Consider the following 26410-nt stretch of genomic DNA (forward strand, 5'->3'; position numbering starts at 1 on the left):
ATGCAGTTTTTGGGCCACCAACATTTTCTGGACTTTAGGGGGTCTAGGATGCCTAAAAACACCTTTTTTTGGGCCTCCAAAGTTTTCTACATTTTTTCAGGCCTAAGATGCATTTTAAGGCCTTTTTTGGGCTGCTAACATATTCTGAACGTTCACGGATGTAAGATGCATTTTTCGTGGAAAAAATATTTTTGGGAATTTCAGTGGTCTAGGATGCGGGTTAATGCCCCTTTTAGGCTGCATATGTTTTTGGGACATTGTGAGCTCTCTGACACAGTTTTTTGGCCACCAAAATTTTCTGGACTTTAGGGGATCTAGGATGCCTGTAAGCCCCTTTTTTGGGCCTCCAACGTTTTCTACATTATTGCAGGCCTAAGATGCATTTTAAGGCCTTTTTTGGGCTGCTAACATATTCTGAACGTTCAGGGATGTAAGATGCATTTTTCGTGGAAAAAATATTTTTGGGAATTTCAGTGGTCTAGGATGTGGGTTAATGCCCCTTTTAGGGTGCAAATGTTTTTGGGACATTCAGAGCTCTCTGATAGTTTTTTGGCCACCAACATTTTCTGGACTTTAGGGGGTCTAGAACGCCTGTAAACCCCTTTTCTGGGCCTCCAAAGTTTTCTACATTTTTGCAGGCCTAAAATGCATATTAAGGCCTTTTTTGGGCTGCTAACATATTCTGAACTTTCATGGATGTAAGATGCATTTTTCGTGGGAAAAATATTTTTGGGAATTTCAGTGGTCTAGGATGCGGGTTAATGCCCCTTTTAGGCTGCAAATGTTTTGGGGACATTCTGAGCTCTCTGATAGTTTTTTGGCCACCAACATTTTCTGGACTTTAAGGGGTCTAGAATGCCTGTAAACCCCTTTTTTGGGCCTCCAAAGTTTTCTACATTTTTGCAGGCCTAAAATGCATATTAAGGCCTTTTTTGGGCTGCTAACATATTCTGAACTTTCACGGATGTAAGATGCATTTTTCGTGGAAAAATATTTTTGGGAATTTCAGTGGTCTAGGATGCGTGTTAATGCCCCTTTTAAGCTTCAAATGTGTTTGGGACATTCAGAGCTCTCTGATGCAGTTTTTTGGCCACCAAAATTTTCTGAACTTTAGGGCGTCTAGGATGCCTGTAAGCCCCTTTTTTGGGCCTCCAAAGTTTTCTACATTATTGCAGGCCTAAGATGCATTTTAATGCCTTTTCTGGGCTGCTAAGATATTCTGAACATTCACGGATGTAAGATGCATTTTTCGTGGAAAAAATATTTTTGGGAATTTCAGTGGTCTAGGATGCGGGTTAATGCCCCTTTCAGGGTGCACATTTTTTTGGGACTTTCAGAGCTCTCTGACACAGTTTTTGGGCCACCAACATTTTCTGGACTTTAGGGGGTCTAGGATGCCTGTAAACCCCTTTTTTGGGCCTCCAAAGCTTTCTACATTTTTGCAGGCCTAAAATGCATTTTAAGGCCTTTTTTGGGCTGCTGACATATTCTGAACTTTCACGGATGTAAGATGCATTTTTCGTGGAAAAAATATTTTTGGGAATTTCAGTGGTCTAGGATGCGGGTTAATGCCCCTTTTAGGCTGCATATGTTTTTGGGACATTCTGAGCTCTCTGACGCAGTTTTTTGGCCACCAACATTTTCTGGACTTTAGGGGGTCTAGGATGCCTGTAAGCCCCTTTTTTGGGCCTCCAAAGTTTTCTACATTATTGCAGGCCTAAGATGCATTTTAAGGCCTTTTTTGGGCTGCTAACATATTCTGAACGTTCACGGATGTAAGATGCATTTTTCGTGGCAAAAATATTTTTGGGAATTTCAGTGGTATAGGATGCGGGTTAATGCCCCTTTCAGGGTGCAAATGTTTTTGGGACATTCAAAGCTCTCTGACACAGTTTTTGGGCCACCAACATTTTCTGGACTTAAGGGGGTCTAGGATGCCTGTAAACACCTTTTTTGGGCCTCCAAAGTTTTCTACATTTTTGCAGGCCTCGGATGCATTTTAAGGCCTTTTTTGGGCTGCTAACATATTCTTAACTTTCAGGGGTGTAGGATGCACTTTTCGTGACAAAAATATTTTTGGGAATTTCAGTGGTCTAGGATGCGGGTTAATGCCCCTTTCAGGCTGCAAATGTTTTTGGGACATTCAGAGCTCTCTGATGCAGTTTTGGGGCCACCAACATTTTCTGGACTTTAGGGGGTCTAGGATGCCTAAAACACCTTTTTTTGGGCCTCCAAAGTTTTCTAAATTTTTTCAGGCCTAAAATGCGGTTAAGGCCTTTTTTGAGCTGTAACATATTCTGAACTTTCAGGGGTGTAGGATGCATTTACCGTGCCAAAATTATTTTTGGGAATTTCAGTGGTGTAGGATGTGGGTTAATGCCCCTTTCAGGCTGCAAATGTTTTTGGGACATTCAGAGCTCTCTGAGGCAGTTTTTGGGCCACCAGCATTTTCTGGACTTTAGGGGGTCTAGAATGCCTGTAAACCCCTTTTTGGGCTTCCAATGTTTTCTACATTTTTGCAGGCCTAAGATGTGGTTAAGGCCTTTTTTGGGCTGCTAACATATTCTTAACTTTCAGGGGTGTAGGATGCATTTTTCGTGCCAAAATAATTTTTGGAAACTTCAGTGGTGTAGGATGCGGGTTAATGCCCCTTTGAGGCTGCAAATGTTTTTGGGACATTCAGAGCTCTCTGAAGCAGGTTTTGGGCCCCCAACATTTTCTGGACTTTAGGGGATTTAAGATGCCTGTAAACACGTTTTTTGAGCCTCCAAAGTTTTCTAAATTTTTGCAGGCCTAAAATGCGGTTAAGGCCTTTTTTGGACTGCAAACATATTCTGAACTCTCAGGGCTGTAGGATGCATTTTTCATGCCAAAATTATTTTTTGAATTTCAGTGGTCTAGGATGTGGGTTAATGCCCCTTTGAGGATGTAACTGTTTTTGGGACATTCAGAGATCTCTGATGCAGGTTTTGGGCCACCAACATTTTCTGGACTTTAGGGGGTTTAAGATTCCTGTAAACCCCTTTTTTGGGCCTCCAAAGATTGCAACATTTTTGCAGGCCTAAGATGCATTTTAAAGCCTTTTTTGGGCTGCTAACATATTCTTAACTTTCAGGGGTTCTGGGATGCATTTTTAGAGATAAAAATATTTTTGGGAATTTCAGTGGTCTAGGATGCGGGTTAATGCCCCTTTTAGGCTTCAAATATGTTTGGGACATTCAGAGCTCTCTGACACAGTTTTTGGGTGCCAACAGTTTCTGGACTTTAGGGGGTCTAGGATGCCTGTAAACCCCTTTTTTGGGCCTCCAAAGTTTTCTACATTTTTGCAGGCCTAAAATGCATTTTAAGGCTTTTTTGGGCTGCTAACATATTCTGAACTTTCACGGATGTAAGATGCATTTTTCGTGACAAAAATATTTTTCGGAATTTCAGTGGTCTAGGATGCGGGTTAATGCCCATTTTAGGCTGCAAATGTTTTCGGGATATTCTGAGCTCTCTGACACAGTTCTTGGTCCACCAACATTTTCTCGACTTAAGTGGGTCTAGGATGCCTGTAAACACCTTTTTTGGGCCTCCAAAGTTTTCTGCATTTTTGCAGGCCTAAGATGCATTTTAAGGCCTTTTTTGGGCTGCTAACATATTCTTAACTTTCAGGGGTGAAGGATGCACTTTTCGTGACAAAAATATTTTTGGGAATTTCAGTGGTCTAGGATGCGGGTTAATGCCCCTTTCAGGCTGCAAATGTTTTTGGGACATTCAGAGCTCTCTGATGCAGTTTTTGGGCCACCAACATTTTCTGGACTTTAGGGGGTCTAGGATGCCTGCAAACCCCTTTTTTGGGCCTCCAAAGTTTTCTACATTTTTTCAGGCCTAGGATGCGGTTAAGGCCTTTTTTGGGCTGTAACATATTCTGAACTTTCGGGGTGTAGGATGCATTTTTCGTGCCAAAATGATTTTTGGGAATTTCACTGGTCTACGAAGCGGGTTAATGCCCCTTTCAGGCTGCAAATGTTTTTGGGACATTCAAAGCTCTCTGACACAGTTTTTGGGCCACCAACATTTTCTGGACTTAAGGGGGTCTAGGATGCCTGTAAACCCCTTTTTTGGGCCTCCAAAGTTTTCTACATTTTTGCAGGCCTATAATGCATTTTAAGGCTTTTTTGGGCTGCTAACATATTCTGAACGTTCACGGATGTAAGATGCATTTTTCGTGACAAAAATATTTTGGGGAATTTCATTGGTCTAGGATGCGGGTTAATGCCCCTTTCAGGCTGCAAATGTTTTTGGGACATTCAGAGCTCTCTGATGCAGTTTTTGGGCCACCAACATTTTCTGGACTTTAGGGGGTCTAGGATGCCTAAAAACACCTTTTTTTGGGCCTCCAAAGTTTTCTACATTTTTTCAGCCTAAGATGCGGTTAAGGCCTTTTTTGGGCTGCTAACATATTCTGAACGTTCACGGATGTAAGATGCATTTTTCGTGGCAAAAATATTTTTGGGAATTTCAGTGGTATAGGATGCGGGTTAATGCCCCTTTCAGGGTGCAAATGTTTTTGGGACATTCAAAGCTCTCTGACACAGTTTTTGGGCCACCAACATTTTCTGGACTTAAGGGGGTCTAGGATGCCTGTAAACACCTTTTTTGGGCCTCCAAAGTTTTCTACATTTTTGCAGGCCTCGGATGCATTTTAAGGCCTTTTTTGGGCTGCTAACATATTCTTAACTTTCAGGGGTGTAGGATGCACTTTTCGTGACAAAAATATTTTTGGGAATTTCAGTGGTCTAGGATGCGGGTTAATGCCCCTTTCAGGCTGCAAATGTTTTTGGGACATTCAGAGCTCTCTGATGCAGTTTTGGGGCCACCAACATTTTCTGGACTTTAGGGGGTCTAGGATGCCTAAAACACCTTTTTTTGGGCCTCCAAAGTTTTCTAAATTTTTTCAGGCCTAAAATGCGGTTAAGGCCTTTTTTGAGCTGTAACATATTCTGAACTTTCAGGGGTGTAGGATGCATTTACCGTGCCAAAATTATTTTTGGGAATTTCAGTGGTGTAGGATGTGGGTTAATGCCCCTTTCAGGCTGCAAATGTTTTTGGGACATTCAGAGCTCTCTGAGGCAGTTTTTGGGCCACCAGCATTTTCTGGACTTTAGGGGGTCTAGAATGCCTGTAAACCCCTTTTTTGGGCTTCCAATGTTTTCTACATTTTTGCAGGCCTAAGATGTGGTTAAGGCCTTTTTTGGGCTGCTAACATATTCTTAACTTTCAGGGGTGTAGGATGCATTTTTCGTGCCAAAATAATTTTTGGAAACTTCAGTGGTGTAGGATGCGGGTTAATGCCCCTTTGAGGCTGCAAATGTTTTTGGGACATTCAGAGCTCTCTGAAGCAGGTTTTGGGCCCCCAACATTTTCTGGACTTTAGGGGATTTAAGATGCCTGTAAACACGTTTTTTGAGCCTCCAAAGTTTTCTAAATTTTTGCAGGCCTAAAATGCGGTTAAGGCCTTTTTTGGACTGCAAACATATTCTGAACTCTCAGGGCTGTAGGATGCATTTTTCATGCCAAAATTATTTTTTGAATTTCAGTGGTCTAGGATGTGGGTTAATGCCCCTTTGAGGATGTAACTGTTTTTGGGACATTCAGAGATCTCTGATGCAGGTTTTGGGCCACCAACATTTTCTGGACTTTAGGGGGTTTAAGATGCCTGTAAACCCCTTTTTTGGGCCTCCAAAGATTGCAACATTTTTGCAGGCCTAAGATGCATTTTAAAGCCTTTTTTGGGCTGCTAACATATTCTTAACTTTCAGGGGTGTGGGATGCATTTTTAGAGATAAAAATATTTTTGGGAATTTCAGTGGTCTAGGATGCGGGTTAATGCCCCTTTTAGGCTTCAAATATGTTTGGGACATTCAGAGCTCTCTGACACAGTTTTTGGGTGCCAACAGTTTCTGGACTTTAGGGGGTCTAGGATGCCTGTAAACCCCTTTTTTGGGCCTCCAAAGTTTTCTACATTTTTGCAGGCCTATAATGCATTTTAAGGCTTTTTTGGGCTGCTAACATATTCTGAACGTTCACGGATGTAAGATGCATTTTTCGTGACAAAAATATTTTGGGGAATTTCATTGGTCTAGGATGCGGGTTAATGCCCCTTTCAGGCTGCAAATGTTTTTGGGACATTCAGAGCTCTCTGATGCAGTTTTTGGGCCACCAACATTTTCTGGACTTTAGGGGGTCTAGGATGCCTAAAAACACCTTTTTTTGGGCCTCCAAAGTTTTCTACATTTTTTCAGCCTAAGATGCGGTTAAGGCCTTTTTTGGGCTGCTAACATATTCTGAACGTTCACGGATGTAAGATGCATTTTTCGTGGCAAAAATATTTTTGGGAATTTCAGTGGTATAGGATGCGGGTTAATGCCCCTTTCAGGGTGCAAATGTTTTTGGGACATTCAAAGCTCTCTGACACAGTTTTTGGGCCACCAACATTTTCTGGACTTAAGGGGGTCTAGGATGCCTGTAAACACCTTTTTTGGGCCTCCAAAGTTTTCTACATTTTTGCAGGCCTCGGATGCATTTTAAGGCCTTTTTTGGGCTGCTAACATATTCTTAACTTTCAGGGGTGTAGGATGCACTTTTCGTGACAAAAATATTTTTGGGAATTTCAGTGGTCTAGGATGCGGGTTAATGCCCCTTTCAGGCTGCAAATGTTTTTGGGACATTCAGAGCTCTCTGATGCAGTTTTGGGGCCACCAACATTTTCTGGACTTTAGGGGGTCTAGGATGCCTAAAACACCTTTTTTTGGGCCTCCAAAGTTTTCTAAATTTTTTCAGGCCTAAAATGCGGTTAAGGCCTTTTTTGAGCTGTAACATATTCTGAACTTTCAGGGGTGTAGGATGCATTTACCGTGCCAAAATTATTTTTGGGAATTTCAGTGGTGTAGGATGTGGGTTAATGCCCCTTTCAGGCTGCAAATGTTTTTGGGACATTCAGAGCTCTCTGAGGCAGTTTTTGGGCCACCAGCATTTTCTGGACTTTAGGGGGTCTAGAATGCCTGTAAACCCCTTTTTTGGGCTTCCAATGTTTTCTACATTTTTGCAGGCCTAAGATGTGGTTAAGGCCTTTTTTGGGCTGCTAACATATTCTTAACTTTCAGGGGTGTAGGATGCATTTTTCGTGCCAAAATAATTTTTGGAAACTTCAGTGGTGTAGGATGCGGGTTAATGCCCCTTTGAGGCTGCAAATGTTTTTGGGACATTCAGAGCTCTCTGAAGCAGGTTTTGGGCCCCCAACATTTTCTGGACTTTAGGGGATTTAAGATGCCTGTAAACACGTTTTTTGAGCCTCCAAAGTTTTCTAAATTTTTGCAGGCCTAAAATGCGGTTAAGGCCTTTTTTGGACTGCAAACATATTCTGAACTCTCAGGGCTGTAGGATGCATTTTTCATGCCAAAATTATTTTTTGAATTTCAGTGGTCTAGGATGTGGGTTAATGCCCCTTTGAGGATGTAACTGTTTTTGGGACATTCAGAGATCTCTGATGCAGGTTTTGGGCCACCAACATTTTCTGGACTTTAGGGGGTTTAAGATGCCTGTAAACCCCTTTTTTGGGCCTCCAAAGATTGCAACATTTTTGCAGGCCTAAGATGCATTTTAAAGCCTTTTTTGGGCTGCTAACATATTCTTAACTTTCAGGGGTGTGGGATGCATTTTTAGAGATAAAAATATTTTTGGGAATTTCAGTGGTCTAGGATGCGGGTTAATGCCCCTTTTAGGCTTCAAATATGTTTGGGACATTCAGAGCTCTCTGACACAGTTTTTGGGTGCCAACAGTTTCTGGACTTTAGGGGGTCTAGGATGCCTGTAAACCCCTTTTTTGGGCCTCCAAAGTTTTCTACATTTTTGCAGGCCTAAAATGCATTTTAAGGCTTTTTTGGGCTGCTAACATATTCTGAACTTTCACGGATGTAAGATGCATTTTTCGTGACAAAAATATTTTTCGGAATTTCAGTGGTCTAGGATGCGGGTTAATGCCCATTTTAGGCTGCAAATGTTTTCGGGATATTCTGAGCTCTCTGACACAGTTCTTGGTCCACCAACATTTTCTCGACTTAAGTGGGTCTAGGATGCCTGTAAACACCTTTTTTGGGCCTCCAAAGTTTTCTGCATTTTTGCAGGCCTAAGATGCATTTTAAGGCCTTTTTTGGGCTGCTAACATATTCTTAACTTTCAGGGGTGTAGGATGCACTTTTCGTGACAAAAATATTTTTGGGAATTTCAGTGGTCTAGGATGCGGGTTAATGCCCCTTTCAGGCTGCAAATGTTTTTGGGACATTCAGAGCTCTCTGATGCAGTTTTTGGGCCACCAACATTTTCTGGACTTTAGGGGGTCTAGGATGCCTGCAAACCCCTTTTTTGGGCCTCCAAAGTTTTCTACATTTTTTCAGGCCTAGGATGCGGTTAAGGCCTTTTTTGGGCTGTAACATATTCTGAACTTTCGGGGTGTAGGATGCATTTTTCGTGCCAAAATGATTTTTGGGAATTTCACTGGTCTACGAAGCGGGTTAATGCCCCTTTCAGGCTGCAAATGTTTTTGGGACATTCAAAGCTCTCTGACACAGTTTTTGGGCCACCAACATTTTCTGGACTTAAGGGGGTCTAGGATGCCTGTAAACCCCTTTTTTGGGCCTCCAAAGTTTTCTACATTTTTGCAGGCCTATAATGCATTTTAAGGCTTTTTTGGGCTGCTAACATATTCTGAACGTTCACGGATGTAAGATGCATTTTTCGTGACAAAAATATTTTGGGGAATTTCATTGGTCTAGGATGCGGGTTAATGCCCCTTTCAGGCTGCAAATGTTTTTGGGACATTCAGAGCTCTCTGATGCAGTTTTTGGGCCACCAACATTTTCTGGACTTTAGGGGGTCTAGGATGCCTAAAAACACCTTTTTTTGGGCCTCCAAAGTTTTCTACATTTTTTCAGCCTAAGATGCGGTTAAGGCCTTTTTTGGGCAGTAACATATACTGAACCTTCAGGGGTGTAGGATGCATTTTTCGTGCCAAAATTATTTTTGGGAATTTCACTGGTCTACGAAGCGGGTTAATGCCCCTTTCAGGCTGCAAATGTTTTTGGGACATTCAAAGCTCTCTGACACAGTTTTTGGGCCACCAACATATTTTGGACTTAAGGGGGTCTAGGATGCCTGTAAACACCTTTTTTGGGCCTCCAAAGTTTTCTACATTTTTGCAGGCCTAGGATGCATTTTAAGGCCTTTTCTGGGCTGCTAACATATTCTTAACTTTAAGGGGTGTAGGATGCACTTTTCGTGACAAAAATATTTTTGCGAATTTCAGTGGTCTAGGATGCGGGTTAATGCCCCTTTCAGGCTGCAAATGTTTTTGGGACATTCAGAGCTCTCTGATGCAGTTCTGGGGCCACCAACATTTTCTGGACTTTAGGGGGTCTAGGATGCCTAAAAACACCTTTTTTTGGGCCTCCAAAGTTTTCTATATTTTTTCAGGCCTAAGATTTGGTTAAGGCCTTTTTTGGGCAGTAACATATACTGAACCTTCAGGGGTGTAGGATGCATTTTCCGTGCCAAAATTATCTTTGGAATTTCAGTGGTCTAGGATGTGGGTTAATGCCCCTTTGAGGCTGCAAATGTGTTTGGGACATTCAGAGCTCTCTGGCCCCGTTTTTAGGCCACCATCATTTTCTGGACTTTAGGGGGTCTAGGATGCCTGTAAACCCCTTTTTTGGGCCTCCAAAGATTTCAACATTTTTGCAGGCCTAAGATGCATTTTAAGGCCTTTTTTGGGCTGCTAACATATTCTTAACTTTCAGGGGTGTAGGATGCATTTTTCGTGCCAAAATTATTTTTGGGAATTTCACTAGTCTACGAAGCGGGTTAATGCCCCTTTCAGGCTGCAAATGTTTTTGGGACATTCAAAGCTCTCTGACACAGTTTTTGGGCCACCAACATTTTCTGGACTTAAGGGGGTCTAGGATGCCTGTAAACACCTTTTTTGGGATTCCAAAGTTTTATATATTTTTGCAGGCCTAGGATGCATTTTAAGGCCTTTTTTGGGCTGCTAACATATTCTTAACTTTCAGGGGTGTAGGATGCACTTTTCGTGACAAAAATATTTTTGGGAATTTCAGTGGTCTAGGATGCGGGTTAATGCCCCTTTCAGGCTGCAAATGTTTTTGGGACATTCAGAGCTTTCTGATGCAGTTCTGGGGCCACCAACATTTTCTGGACTTTACGGGGTCTAGGATGCCTAAAAACACCTTTTTTTGGGCCTCCAAAGTTTTCTAAAGTTTTTCAGGCCTAAAATGCGGTTAAGGTCTTTTTTGAGCTGTAACATATTCTGAACTTTCAGGGGTGTAGGATGCATTTTCCGTGCCAAAATTATTTTTGGGAATTTCAGTGGTGTAGGATGCGGGTTAATGCCCCTTTCAGGCTGCAAATGTTTTTGGGACATTCAGAGCTCTGTGACGCAGGTTTTGGGCCACCAACATTTTCTGGACTTTAGGGGGTTTAAGATGCCTGTAAACACCTTCTTTGGGCCTCCAAAGTTTTCTAAATTTTTCCAGGCCTAAGATGCGGTTAAGGCCTTTTTTGGACTGCAAACATATTCTGAACTTTCAGGGCTGTAGGATGCATTTTTCGTGCCAAAATTATTTTTTGAAATTCAGTGGTCTAGGATGTGGGTTAATGCCCCTTGAGGCTGCAAATGTTTCTGGGACATTCAGAGCTCTCTGACCCCGTTTTTAGACCACCTTCTTTTTCTGGACTTAAGGGGGTCTAGGATACCTGTAAACACCTTTTTTGGGCCTCCAAAGTTTTCTACATTTTTGCAGGCCTAAGATGCATTTTAAGGCCTTTTTTGGGCTGCTAACATATTCTGAACGTTCATGATTGCAAGATGCATTTTTCGTGGAAAAAATATTTTTGGGAATGTCAGTGGTCTAGGATGCGGGTTAATTCCCCTTTTAGGCTGCAAATGTGTTTGGGACATTCAAGCTCTCTGACACAGTTTTTGGGCCACCAACATTTTCTGGATTTTAGGGGGATGCCTGTAAACAGCTTTTTTGGACCTCCAAAGTTTTCTACATTTTTGCAGGCGTAAGATGCATTTTAAGGCCTTTTTTGGGCTGCTAACATATTCTGAACTTTCACGGATGTAAGATGCATTTTTCATGGAAAAAATATTTTGGGGAATTTCCGTGGTCTAGGATGCGGGTTAATGCCCTTTCAGGCTGCAAATGTTTTTGGGACATTCAGAGCTCTCTGATGCAGTTTTTGGGCCACCAACATTTTCTGGACTTTAGGGGGTCTAGGATGCCTAAAAACACCTTTTTTTGGGCCTCCAAAGTTTTCTACATTTTTTCAGGCCTAAGATGTGGTTAAGGCCTTTTTTGGGCAGTAACATATACTGAACCTTCAGGGGTGTAGGATGCATTTTTCGTGCCAAAATTATTTTTCGGAATTTCACTGGTCTACGAAGCGGGTTAATGCCCCTTTCAGGCTGCAAATGTTTTTGGGACATTCAAAGCTCTCTGACACAGTTTTTGGGCCACCAACATTTTCTGGACTTAAGGGGGTCTAGGATACCTGTAAACACCTTTTTTGGGCCTCCAAAGTTTTCTACATTTTTGCAGGCCTAAGACGCATTTTAAGGCCTTTTTTGGGCTGCTAACATATTCTGAACGTTCATGATTGCAAGATGCATTTTTCGTGGAAAAAATATTTTTGGGAATGTCAGTGGTCTAGGATGCGGGTTAATGCCCATTTTAGGCTGCAAATGTTTTCGGGATATTCTGAGCTCTCTGACACAGTTCTTGGTCCACCAACATTTTCTCGAATTAAGTGGGTCTAGGATGCCTGTAAACACCTTTTTTGGGCCTCCAAAGTTTTCTGCATTTTTGCAGGCCTAAGATGCATTTTAAGGCCTTTTTTGGGCTGCTAACATATTCTGAACGTTCACGGATGTAAGATGCATTTTTCGTGACAAAAATATTTTGGGGAATTTCCGTGGTCTAGGATGCGGGTTAATGCCCCTTTCAGGCTGCAAATGTTTTTGGGACATTCAGAGCTCTCTGATGCAGTTTTTGGGCCACCAACATTTTCTGGACTTTAGGGGGTCTAGGATGCCTGCAAACCCCTTTTTTGGGCCTCCAAAGTTTTCTACATTTTTTCAGGCCTAGGATGCGGTTAAGGCCTTTTTTGGGCTGTAACATATTCTGAACTTTCAGGGTGTAGGATGCATTTTTCGTGCCAAAATGATTTTTGGGAATTTCACTGGTCTACGAAGCGGGTTAATGCCCCTTTCAGGCTGCAAATGTTTTTGGGACATTCAAAGCTCTCTGACACAGTTTTTGGGCCACCAACATTTTCTGGACTTAAGGGGGTCTAGGATGCCTGTAAACCCCTTTTTTGGGCCTCCAAAGTTTTCTACATTTTTGCAGGCCTATAATGCATTTTAAGGCTTTTTTGGGCTGCTAACATATTCTGAACGTTCACGGATGTAAGATGCATTTTTCGTGACAAAAATATTTTGGGGAATTTCATTGGTCTAGGATGCGGGTTAATGCCCCTTTCAGGCTGCAAATGTTTTTGGGACATTCAGAGCTCTCTGATGCAGTTTTTGGGCCACCAACATTTTCTGGACTTTAGGGGGTCTAGGATGCCTAAAAACACCTTTTTTTGGGCCTCCAAAGTTTTCTACATTTTTTCAGCCTAAGATGCGGTTAAGGCCTTTTTTGGGCAGTAACATATACTGAACCTTCAGGGGTGTAGGATGCATTTTTCGTGCCAAAATTATTTTTGGGAATTTCACTGGTCTACGAAGCGGGTTAATGCCCCTTTCAGGCTGCAAATGTTTTTGGGACATTCAAAGCTCTCTGACACAGTTTTTGGGCCACCAACATTTTCTGGACTTAAGGGGGTCTAGGATGCCTGTAAACACCTTTTTTGGGCCTCCAAAGTTTTCTACATTTTTGCAGGCCTAGGATGCATTTTAAGGCCTTTTCTGGGCTGCTAACATATTCTTAACTTTAAGGGGTGTAGGATGCACTTTTCGTGACAAAAATATTTTTGCGAATTTCAGTGGTCTAGGATGCGGGTTAATGCCCCTTTCAGGCTGCAAATGTTTTTGGGACATTCAGAGCTCTCTGATGCAGTTCTGGGGCCACCAACATTTTCTGGACTTTAGGGGGTCTAGGATGCCTAAAAACACCTTTTTTTGGGCCTCCAAAGTTTTCTATATTTTTTCAGGCCTAAGATTTGGTTAAGGCCTTTTTTGGGCAGTAACATATACTGAACCTTCAGGGGTGTAGGATGCATTTTCCGTGCCAAAATTATCTTTGGAATTTCAGTGGTCTAGGATGTGGGTTAATGCCCCTTTGAGGCTGCAAATGTGTTTGGGACATTCAGAGCTCTCTGGCCCCGTTTTTAGGCCACCATCATTTTCTGGACTTTAGGGGGTCTAGGATGCCTGTAAACCCCTTTTTTGGGCCTCCAAAGATTTCAACATTTTTGCAGGCCTTAGATGCATTTTGAGGCCTTTTTTGGGCTGCTAACATATTCTTAACTTTCAGGGGTGTAGGATGCATTTTTCGTGCCAAAATTATTTTTGGGAATTTCACTAGTCTACGAAGCGGGTTAATGCCCCTTTCAGGCTGCAAATGTTTTTGGGACATTCAAAGCTCTCTGACACAGTTTTTGGGCCACCAACATTTTCTGGACTTAAGGGGGTCTAGGATGCCTGTAAACACCTTTTTTGGGCCTCCAAAGTTTTCTACATTTTTGCAGGCCTAGGATGCATTTTAAGGCCTTTTCTGGGCTGCTAACATATTCTTAACTTTAAGGGGTGTAGGATGCACTTTTCGTGACAAAAATATTTTTGCGAATTTCAGTGGTCTAGGATGCGGGTTAATGCCCCTTTCAGGCTGCAAATGTTTTTGGGACATTCAGAGCTCTCTGATGCAGTTCTGGGGCCACCAACATTTTCTGGACTTTAGGGGGTCTAGGATGCCTAAAAACACCTTTTTTTGGGCCTCCAAAGTTTTCTATATTTTTTCAGGCCTAAGATTTGGTTAAGGCCTTTTTTGGGCAGTAACATATACTGAACCTTCAGGGGTGTAGGATGCATTTTCCGTGCCAAAATTATCTTTGGAATTTCAGTGGTCTAGGATGTGGGTTAATGCCCCTTTGAGGCTGCAAATGTGTTTGGGACATTCAGAGCTCTCTGGCCCCGTTTTTAGGCCACCATCATTTTCTGGACTTTAGGGGGTCTAGGATGCCTGTAAACCCCTTTTTTGGGCCTCCAAAGATTTCAACATTTTTGCAGGCCTTAGATGCATTTTGAGGCCTTTTTTGGGCTGCTAACATATTCTTAACTTTCAGGGGTGTAGGATGCATTTTTCGTGCCAAAATTATTTTTGGGAATTTCACTAGTCTACGAAGCGGGTTAATGCCCCTTTCAGGCTGCAAATGTTTTTGGGACATTCAAAGCTCTCTGACACAGTTTTTGGGCCACCAACATTTTCTGGACTTAAGGGGGTCTAGGATGCCTGTAAACACCTTTTTTGGGATTCCAAAGTTTTATATATTTTTGCAGGCCTAGGATGCATTTTAAGGCCTTTTTTGGGCTGCTAACATATTCTTAACTTTCAGGGGTGTAGGATGCACTTTTCGTGACAAAAATATTTTTGGGAATTTCAGTGGTCTAGGATGCGGGTTAATGCCCCTTTCAGGCTGCAAATGTTTTTGGGACATTCAGAGCTTTCTGATGCAGTTCTGGGGCCACCAACATTTTCTGGACTTTAGGGGGTTTAAGATGCCTGTAAACACCTTCTTTGGGCCTCCAAAGTTTTCTAAATTTTTCCAGGCCTAAGATGCGGTTAAGGCCTTTTTTGGACTGCAAACATATTCTGAACTTTCAGGGCTGTAGGATGCATTTTTCGTGCCAAAATTATTTTTTGAAATTCAGTGGTCTAGGATGTGGGTTAATGCCCCTTGAGGCTGCAAATGTTTCTGGGACATTCAGAGCTCTCTGACCCTGTTTTTAGACCACCTTCTTTTTCTGGACTTTAGGGGGTCTAGGATGCCTGTAAACCCCTTTTTTGGGCCTCCAAAGTTTTATACATTTTTGCAGGCCTAAAATGCATTTTAAGGCCTTTTTTGGGCTGCTAACATATTCTGAACTTTCCCGGATGTAAGATGCATTTTTCGTGGAAAAAATATTTTGGGGAATTTCCGTGGTCTAGGATGCGGGTTAATGCCCTTTCAGGCTGCAAATGTTTTTGGGACATTCAGAGCTCTCTGATGCAGTTTTTGGGCCACCAACATTTTCTGGACTTTAGGGGGTCTAGGATGCCTAAAAACACCTTTTTTTGGGCCTCCAAAGTTTTCTACATTTTTTCAGGCCTAAGATGTGGTTAAGGCATTTTTTGGGCAGTAACATATACTGAACCTTCAGGGGTGTAGGATGCATTTTTCGTGCCAAAATTATTTTTGGGAATTTCACTGGTCTACGAAGCGGGTTAATGCCCCTTTCAGGCTGCAAATGTTTTTGGGACATTCAAAGCTCTCTGACACAGTTTTTGGGCCACCAACATTTTCTGGACTTAAGGTGGTCTAGGATACCTGTAAACACCTTTTTTGGGCCTCCAAAGTTTTCTACATTTTTGCAGGCCTAAGATGCATTTTAAGGCCTTTTTTGGGCTGCTAACATATTCTGAACGTTCATGATTGCAAGATGCATTTTTCGTGGAAAAAATATTTTTGGGAATGTCAGTGGTCTAGGATGCGGGTTAATTCCCCTTTTAGGCTGCAAATGTGTTTGGGACATTCAAAGCTCTCTGACACAGTTTTTGGGCCACCAACATTTTCTGGACTTAAGGGGGTCTAGGATGCCTGTAAACACCTTTTTTGGGATTCCAAAGTTTTATATATTTTTGCAGGCCTAGGATGCATTTTAAGGCCTTTTTTGGGCTGCTAACATATTCTTAACTTTCAGGGGTGTAGGATGCACTTTTCGTGACAAAAATATTTTTGGGAATTTCAGTGGTCTAGGATGCGGGTTAATGCCCCTTTCAGGCTGCAAATGTTTTTGGGACATTCAGAGCTTTCTGATGCAGTTCTGGGGCCACCAACATTTTCTGGACTTTACGGGGTCTAGGATGCCTAAAAACACCTTTTTTTGGGCCTCCAAAGTTTTCTAAAGTTTTTCAGGCCTAAAATGCGGTTAAGGTCTTTTTTGAGCTGTAACATATTCTGAACTTTCAGGGGTGTAGGATGCATTTTCCGTGCCAAAATTATTTTTGGGAATTTCAGTGGTGTAGGATGCGGGTTAATGCCCCTTTCAGGCTGCAAATGTTTTTGGGACATTCAGAGCTCTGTGACGCAGGTTTTGGGCCACCAACATTTTCTGGACTTTAGGGGGTTTAAGATGCCTGTAAACACCTTCTTTGGGCCTCCAAAGTTTTCTAAATTTTTCCAGGCCTAAGATGCGGTTAAGGCCTTTTTTGGACTGCAAACATATTCTGAACTTTCAGGGCTGTAGGATGCATTTTTCGTGCCAAAATTATTTTTTGAAATTCAGTGGTCTAGGATGTGGGTTAATGCCCCTTGAGGCTGCAAATGTTTCTGGGACATTCAGAGCTCTCTGACCCCGTTTTTAGACCACCTTCTTTTTCTGGACTTAAGGGGGTCTAGGATACCTGTAAACACCTTTTTTGGGCCTCCAAAGTTTTCTACATTTTTGCAGGCCTAAGATGCATTTTAAGGCCTTTTTTGGGCTGCTAACATATTCTGAACGTTCATGATTGCAAGATGCATTTTTCGTGGAAAAAATATTTTTGGGAATGTCAGTGGTCTAGGATGCGGGTTAATTCCCCTTTTAGGCTGCAAATGTGTTTGGGACATTCAAGCTCTCTGACACAGTTTTTGGGCCACCAACATTTTCTGGATTTTAGGGGGATGCCTGTAAACAGCTTTTTTGGACCTCCAAAGTTTTCTACATTTTTGCAGGCGTAAGATGCATTTTAAGGCCTTTTTTGGGCTGCTAACATATTCTGAACTTTCACGGATGTAAGATGCATTTTTCATGGAAAAAATATTTTGGGGAATTTCCGTGGTCTAGGATGCGGGTTAATGCCCTTTCAGGCTGCAAATGTTTTTGGGACATTCAGAGCTCTCTGATGCAGTTTTTGGGCCACCAACATTTTCTGGACTTTAGGGGGTCTAGGATGCCTAAAAACACCTTTTTTTGGGCCTCCAAAGTTTTCTACATTTTTTCAGGCCTAAGATGTGGTTAAGGCCTTTTTTGGGCAGTAACATATACTGAACCTTCAGGGGTGTAGGATGCATTTTTCGTGCCAAAATTATTTTTCGGAATTTCACTGGTCTACGAAGCGGGTTAATGCCCCTTTCAGGCTGCAAATGTTTTTGGGACATTCAAAGCTCTCTGACACAGTTTTTGGGCCACCAACATTTTCTGGACTTAAGGGGGTCTAGGATACCTGTAAACACCTTTTTTGGGCCTCCAAAGTTTTCTACATTTTTGCAGGCCTAAGACGCATTTTAAGGCCTTTTTTGGGCTGCTAACATATTCTGAACGTTCATGATTGCAAGATGCATTTTTCGTGGAAAAAATATTTTTGGGAATGTCAGTGGTCTAGGATGCGGGTTAATGCCCATTTTAGGCTGCAAATGTTTTCGGGATATTCTGAGCTCTCTGACACAGTTCTTGGTCCACCAACATTTTCTCGAATTAAGTGGGTCTAGGATGCCTGTAAACACCTTTTTTGGGCCTCCAAAGTTTTCTGCATTTTTGCAGGCCTAAGATGCATTTTAAGGCCTTTTTTGGGCTGCTAACATATTCTGAACGTTCACGGATGTAAGATGCATTTTTCGTGACAAAAATATTTTGGGGAATTTCCGTGGTCTAGGATGCGGGTTAATGCCCCTTTCAGGCTGCAAATGTTTTTGGGACATTCAGAGCTCTCTGATGCAGTTTTTGGGCCACCAACATTTTCTGGACTTTAGGGGGTCTAGGATGCCTGCAAACCCCTTTTTTGGGCCTCCAAAGTTTTCTACATTTTTTCAGGCCTAGGATGCGGTTAAGGCCTTTTTTGGGCTGTAACATATTCTGAACTTTCAGGGTGTAGGATGCATTTTTCGTGCCAAAATGATTTTTGGGAATTTCACTGGTCTACGAAGCGGGTTAATGCCCCTTTCAGGCTGCAAATGTTTTTGGGACATTCAAAGCTCTCTGACACAGTTTTTGGGCCACCAACATTTTCTGGACTTAAGGGGGTCTAGGATGCCTGTAAACCCCTTTTTTGGGCCTCCAAAGTTTTCTACATTTTTGCAGGCCTATAATGCATTTTAAGGCTTTTTTGGGCTGCTAACATATTCTGAACGTTCACGGATGTAAGATGCATTTTTCGTGACAAAAATATTTTGGGGAATTTCATTGGTCTAGGATGCGGGTTAATGCCCCTTTCAGGCTGCAAATGTTTTTGGGACATTCAGAGCTCTCTGATGCAGTTTTTGGGCCACCAACATTTTCTGGACTTTAGGGGGTCTAGGATGCCTAAAAACACCTTTTTTTGGGCCTCCAAAGTTTTCTACATTTTTTCAGCCTAAGATGCGGTTAAGGCCTTTTTTGGGCAGTAACATATACTGAACCTTCAGGGGTGTAGGATGCATTTTTCGTGCCAAAATTATTTTTGGGAATTTCACTGGTCTACGAAGCGGGTTAATGCCCCTTTCAGGCTGCAAATGTTTTTGGGACATTCAAAGCTCTCTGACACAGTTTTTGGGCCACCAACATTTTCTGGACTTAAGGGGGTCTAGGATGCCTGTAAACACCTTTTTTGGGCCTCCAAAGTTTTCTACATTTTTGCAGGCCTAGGATGCATTTTAAGGCCTTTTCTGGGCTGCTAACATATTCTTAACTTTAAGGGGTGTAGGATGCACTTTTCGTGACAAAAATATTTTTGCGAATTTCAGTGGTCTAGGATGCGGGTTAATGCCCCTTTCAGGCTGCAAATGTTTTTGGGACATTCAGAGCTCTCTGATGCAGTTCTGGGGCCACCAACATTTTCTGGACTTTAGGGGGTCTAGGATGCCTAAAAACACCTTTTTTTGGGCCTCCAAAGTTTTCTATATTTTTTCAGGCCTAAGATTTGGTTAAGGCCTTTTTTGGGCAGTAACATATACTGAACCTTCAGGGGTGTAGGATGCATTTTCCGTGCCAAAATTATCTTTGGAATTTCAGTGGTCTAGGATGTGGGTTAATGCCCCTTTGAGGCTGCAAATGTGTTTGGGACATTCAGAGCTCTCTGGCCCCGTTTTTAGGCCACCATCATTTTCTGGACTTTAGGGGGTCTAGGATGCCTGTAAACCCCTTTTTTGGGCCTCCAAAGATTTCAACATTTTTGCAGGCCTTAGATGCATTTTGAGGCCTTTTTTGGGCTGCTAACATATTCTTAACTTTCAGGGGTGTAGGATGCATTTTTCGTGCCAAAATTATTTTTGGGAATTTCACTAGTCTACGAAGCGGGTTAATGCCCCTTTCAGGCTGCAAATGTTTTTGGGACATTCAAAGCTCTCTGACACAGTTTTTGGGCCACCAACATTTTCTGGACTTAAGGGGGTCTAGGATGCCTGTAAACACCTTTTTTGGGCCTCCAAAGTTTTCTACATTTTTGCAGGCCTAGGATGCATTTTAAGGCCTTTTCTGGGCTGCTAACATATTCTTAACTTTAAGGGGTGTAGGATGCACTTTTCGTGACAAAAATATTTTTGCGAATTTCAGTGGTCTAGGATGCGGGTTAATGCCCCTTTCAGGCTGCAAATGTTTTTGGGACATTCAGAGCTCTCTGATGCAGTTCTGGGGCCACCAACATTTTCTGGACTTTAGGGGGTCTAGGATGCCTAAAAACACCTTTTTTTGGGCCTCCAAAGTTTTCTATATTTTTTCAGGCCTAAGATTTGGTTAAGGCCTTTTTTGGGCAGTAACATATACTGAACCTTCAGGGGTGTAGGATGCATTTTCCGTGCCAAAATTATCTTTGGAATTTCAGTGGTCTAGGATGTGGGTTAATGCCCCTTTGAGGCTGCAAATGTGTTTGGGACATTCAGAGCTCTCTGGCCCCGTTTTTAGGCCACCATCATTTTCTGGACTTTAGGGGGTCTAGGATGCCTGTAAACCCCTTTTTTGGGCCTCCAAAGATTTCAACATTTTTGCAGGCCTTAGATGCATTTTGAGGCCTTTTTTGGGCTGCTAACATATTCTTAACTTTCAGGGGTGTAGGATGCATTTTTCGTGCCAAAATTATTTTTGGGAATTTCACTAGTCTACGAAGCGGGTTAATGCCCCTTTCAGGCTGCAAATGTTTTTGGGACATTCAAAGCTCTCTGACACAGTTTTTGGGCCACCAACATTTTCTGGACTTAAGGGGGTCTAGGATGCCTGTAAACACCTTTTTTGGGATTCCAAAGTTTTATATATTTTTGCAGGCCTAGGATGCATTTTAAGGCCTTTTTTGGGCTGCTAACATATTCTTAACTTTCAGGGGTGTAGGATGCACTTTTCGTGACAAAAATATTTTTGGGAATTTCAGTGGTCTAGGATGCGGGTTAATGCCCCTTTCAGGCTGCAAATGTTTTTGGGACATTCAGAGCTTTCTGATGCAGTTCTGGGGCCACCAACATTTTCTGGACTTTAGGGGGTTTAAGATGCCTGTAAACACCTTCTTTGGGCCTCCAAAGTTTTCTAAATTTTTCCAGGCCTAAGATGCGGTTAAGGCCTTTTTTGGACTGCAAACATATTCTGAACTTTCAGGGCTGTAGGATGCATTTTTCGTGCCAAAATTATTTTTTGAAATTCAGTGGTCTAGGATGTGGGTTAATGCCCCTTGAGGCTGCAAATGTTTCTGGGACATTCAGAGCTCTCTGACCCTGTTTTTAGACCACCTTCTTTTTCTGGACTTTAGGGGGTCTAGGATGCCTGTAAACCCCTTTTTTGGGCCTCCAAAGTTTTATACATTTTTGCAGGCCTAAAATGCATTTTAAGGCCTTTTTTGGGCTGCTAACATATTCTGAACTTTCCCGGATGTAAGATGCATTTTTCGTGGAAAAAATATTTTGGGGAATTTCCGTGGTCTAGGATGCGGGTTAATGCCCTTTCAGGCTGCAAATGTTTTTGGGACATTCAGAGCTCTCTGATGCAGTTTTTGGGCCACCAACATTTTCTGGACTTTAGGGGGTCTAGGATGCCTAAAAACACCTTTTTTTGGGCCTCCAAAGTTTTCTACATTTTTTCAGGCCTAAGATGTGGTTAAGGCATTTTTTGGGCAGTAACATATACTGAACCTTCAGGGGTGTAGGATGCATTTTTCGTGCCAAAATTATTTTTGGGAATTTCACTGGTCTACGAAGCGGGTTAATGCCCCTTTCAGGCTGCAAATGTTTTTGGGACATTCAAAGCTCTCTGACACAGTTTTTGGGCCACCAACATTTTCTGGACTTAAGGTGGTCTAGGATACCTGTAAACACCTTTTTTGGGCCTCCAAAGTTTTCTACATTTTTGCAGGCCTAAGATGCATTTTAAGGCCTTTTTTGGGCTGCTAACATATTCTGAACGTTCATGATTGCAAGATGCATTTTTCGTGGAAAAAATATTTTTGGGAATGTCAGTGGTCTAGGATGCGGGTTAATTCCCCTTTTAGGCTGCAAATGTGTTTGGGACATTCAAGCTCTCTGACACAGTTTTTGGGCCACCAACATTTTCTGGATTTTAGGGGGATGCCTGTTAACAGCTTTTTTGGACCTCCAAAGTTTTCTACATTTTTGCAGGCGTAAGATGCATTTTAAGGCCTTTTTTGGGCTGCTAACATATTCTGAACTTTCACGGATGTAAGATGCATTTTTCGTGGAAAAAATATTTTGGGGAATTTCCGTGGTCTAGGATGCGGGTTAATGCCCTTTCAGGCTGCAAATGTTTTTGGGACATTCAGAGCTCTCTGATGCAGTTTTTGGGCCACCAACATTTTCTGGACTTTAGGGGGTCTAGGATGCCTAAAAACACCTTTTTTTGGGCCTCCAAAGTTTTCTACATTTTTTCAGGCCTAAGATGTGGTTAAGGCCTTTTTTGGGCAGTAACATATACTGAACCTTCAGGGGTGTAGGATGCATTTTTCGTGCCAAAATTATTTTTCGGAATTTCACTGGTCTACGAAGCGGGTTAATGCCCCTTTCAGGCTGCAAATGTTTTTGGGACATTCAAAGCTCTCTGACACAGTTTTTGGGCCACCAACATTTTCTGGACTTAAGGGGGTCTAGGATACCTGTAAACACCTTTTTTGGGCCTCCAAAGTTTTCTACATTTTTGCAGGCCTAAGACGCATTTTAAGGCCTTTTTTGGGCTGCTAACATATTCTGAACGTTCATGATTGCAAGATGCATTTTTCGTGGAAAAAATATTTTTGGGAATGTCAGTGGTCTAGGATGCGGGTTAATTCCCCTTTTAGGCTGCAAATGTGTTTGGGACATTCAAGCTCTCTGACACAGTTTTTGGGCCACCAACATTTTCTGGATTTTAGGGGGATGCCTGTAAACAGCTTTTTTGGACCTCCAAAGTTTTCTACATTTTTGCAGGCGTAAGATGCATTTTAAGGCCTTTTTTGGGCTGCTAACATATTCTGAAATTTCACGGATGTAAGATGCATTTTTCGTGGAAAAAATATTTTGGGGAATTTCCGTGGTCTAGGATGCGGGTTAATGCCCCTTTCAGGCTGCAAATGTTTTTGGGACATTCAGAGCTCTCTGATGCAGTTTTTGGGCCACCAACATTTTCTGGACTTTAGGGGGTCTAGGATGCCTAAAAACACCTTTTTTTGGGCCTCCAAAGTTTTCTACATTTTTTATGCCTAAGATGTGGTTAAGGCCTTTTTTGGGCAGTAACATATACTGAACCTTCAGGGGTGTAGGATGCATTTTTCGTGCCAAAATTATTTTTGGGAATTTCACTGGTCTACGAAGCGGGTTAATGCCCCTTTCAGGCTGCAAATGTTTTTGGGACATTCAAAGCTCTCTGACACAGTTTTTGGGCCACCAACATTTTCTGGACTTAAGGGGGTCTAGGATACCTGTAAACACCTTTTTTGGGCCTCCAAAGTTTTCTACATTTTTGCAGGGCTAAGATGCATTTTAAGGCCTTTTTTGGGCTGCTAACATATTCTGAACGTTCATGATTGCAAGATGCATTTTTCGTGGAAAAAATATTTTTGGGAATGTCAGTGGTCTAGGATGCGGGTTAATTCCCCTTTTAGGCTGCAAATGTGTTTGGGACATTCAGGCTCTCTGACACAGTTTTTGGGCCACCAACATTTTCTGGATTTTAGGGGGATGCCTGTAAACAGCTTTTTTGGACCTCCAAAGTTTTCTACATTTTTGCAGGCGTAAGATGCATTTTAAGGCCTTTTTTGGGCTGCTAACATATTCTGAACTTTCACGGATGTAAGATCCATTTTTCGTGGAGAAAATAATTTTGGAAATTTCAGTGGTCTAGGATGCGGGATAATGTCCCTTTTAGGCTGCATATGTTTTTGGGACATTCTGAGCTCTCTGATGCAGTTTTTTGGCCACCAAAATTTTCTGGACTTTAGGGGGTCTAGGATGCCTGTAAGCCCCTTTTTTGGGCCTCCAACGTTTTCTACATTATTGCAGGCCTAAGATGCATTTTAAGGCCTTTTTTGGGCTGCTAACATATTCTGAACGTTCACGGATGTAAGATGCATTTTTCGTGGAAAAAATATTTTGGGGAATTTCAGTGGTCTAGGATGCGGATTAATGCCCCTTTTAGGCTACGAATGTTTTTGGGACATTCTGAGCTCTCTGACACAGTTTTTGGGCCACCAACAATTTCTGGACTTTAGGGGGTCTAGGATGCCTGTAAACCCCTTTTTTGGGCTTCTAATGTTTTCTACATTTTTGCAGGCCTAAGATGTGGTTAAGGCCTTTTTTGGGCTGCTAAGATATTCTTAACTTTCAGGGGTGTAGGATGCATTTTTCGTGCAAAAATATTTTTGGGAATTTCAGTGGTCTAGGATGCGGGTTAATGCCCCTTTCAGGCTGCAAATGTTTATGGGACATTCAGAGATCTCTGACACAGGTTTTGGGCCACCAACATTTTCTGGACTTTAGGGGGTTTAAGATGCCTGTAAACCCCTTTCTTGGGCCTCCAAAGATTTCAACATTTTTGCAGGCCTAGGATGCATTTTAAAGCCTTTTTTGGGCTGCTAACATATTCTTAACTTTCAGGGGTGTGGGATGCATTTTTAGGGATAAAAATATTTTGGGGAATTTCAGCGGTCGAGGATGCGGGTTAACGCCCCTTTTAGGCTTCAAATATGTTTGGGACATTCAGAGCTCTCTGACACAGTTTTTGGGTGTCAGCAGTTTCTGGACTTTAGGGGGTCTAGGATGCCTGTAAACCCCTTTTTTGGGCCTCCAACGTTTTCTACATTTTTGCATGCCTAAAATGCATTTTAAGGCTTTTTTGGGCTGCTAACATATTCTGAACTTTCATGGATGTAAGATGCATTTTTCGTGGAAAAAATATTTTTGGGAATTTCAGTGGTCTAGGATGCGGGTTAATGCCCATTTTAGGCTGCAAATGTTTTTGGGATATTCTGAGCTCTCTGACACAGTTTTTGGGCCACCAACATTTTCTGGACTTTAGGGTGTATAGAATGCCTGTAAATCCCTTTTTGGGCTTCCAAAATTTTTTACATTTTTGCAGGCCTAAAATGTGGTTAAGGCCTTTTTTGGGCCGCTAAGATATTCTTAACTTTCAGGGGTGTAGGAGCATTTTTCGTGCCAAAATAATTTTTGGAAACTTCAGTGGTCTAGGATGCGGGTTGATGCTCCTTTGAGGCTGCAAATGTTTCTGGGACATTCAGAGCTCTCTGACCCCATTTTTAGACCACCTTCTTTTTCTGGACTTTAGGGGGTCTAGGATGCCTGTAAACCCCTTTTTTGGGCCTCCAAAGATTTCAACATTTTTGCAGGCCTAAGATGCATTTTAAAGCCTTTTTTGGGCTGCTAACATATTCTTAACTTTCACGGATGTAAGATGCATTTTTCGTGGAAATAATATTTTTGGGAATTTCAGTGGTCTAGGATGCGTGTTAATGCCCCTTTTAAGCTTCAAATGTGTTTGGGACATTCAGAGCTCTCTGACATAGTTTTTGGGCCACCAACATTTTCTGGACTTTAGGGGTCTAGGATGCCTGTATACCCCTTTTTTGGGCCTCCAAAGTTTTATACATTTTTGCAGGCCTAAAATGCATTTTAAGGCCTTTTTTGGGCTGCTAACATATTCTGAACTTTCACGGATGTAAGATGCATTTTTCGTGGAAAAAATATTTTGGGGAATTTCCGTGGTCTAGGATGCGGGTTAATGCCCTTTCAGGCTGCAAATGTTTTTGGGACATTCAGAGCTCTCTGATGCAGTTTTTGGGCCACCAACATTTTCTGGACTTTAGGGGGTCTAGGATGCCTAAAAACACCTTTTTTTGGGCCTCCAAAGTTTTCTACATTTTTTCAGGCCTAAGATGCATTTTAAGGCCTTTTTTGGGCTGCTAACATATTCTGAACGTTCACGGATGTAAGATGCATTTTTCGTGGAAAAAATATTTTTGGGAATTTCAGTGGTCTAGGATGCGGGTTAATGCCCCTTTTAGGCTGCATATGTTTTTGGGACATTGTGAGCTCTCTGACACAGTTTTTTGGCCACCAAAATTTTCTGGACTTTAGGGGATCTAGGATGCCTGTAAGCCCCTTTTTTGGGCCTCCAACGTTTTCTACATTATTGCAGGCCTAAGATGCATTTTAAGGCCTTTTTTGGGCTGCTAACATATTCTGAACGTTCACGGATGTAAGATGCATTTTTCGTGGAAAAAATATTTTTGGGAATTTCAGTGGTCTAGGATGTGGGTTAATGCCCCTTTTAGGGTGCAAATGTTTTTGGGACATTCAGAGCTCTCTGATAGTTTTTTGGCCACCAACATTTTCTGGACTTTAGGGGGTCTAGAACGCCTGTAAACCCCTTTTCTGGGCCTCCAAAGTTTTCTACATTTTTGCAGGCCTAAAATGCATATTAAGGCCTTTTTTGGGCTGCTAACATATTCTGAACTTTCATGGATGTAAGATGCATTTTTCGTGGGAAAAATATTTTTGGGAATTTCAGTGGTCTAGGATGCGGGTTAATGCCCCTTTCAGGGTGCACATTTTTTTGGGACTTTCAGAGCTCTCTGACACAGTTTTGGGCCACCAACATTTTCTGGACTTTAGGGGGTCTAGGATGCCTGTAAACCCCTTTTTTGGGCCTCCAAAG

The sequence above is a fragment of the Ambystoma mexicanum genome, chromosome 5q (genome assembly GCF_040938575.1).
Source record: "Ambystoma mexicanum isolate Mex_15411 chromosome 5q, UKY_AmexF1_1, whole genome shotgun sequence".
Lineage (NCBI taxonomy): Eukaryota > Metazoa > Chordata > Amphibia > Caudata > Ambystomatidae > Ambystoma > Ambystoma mexicanum.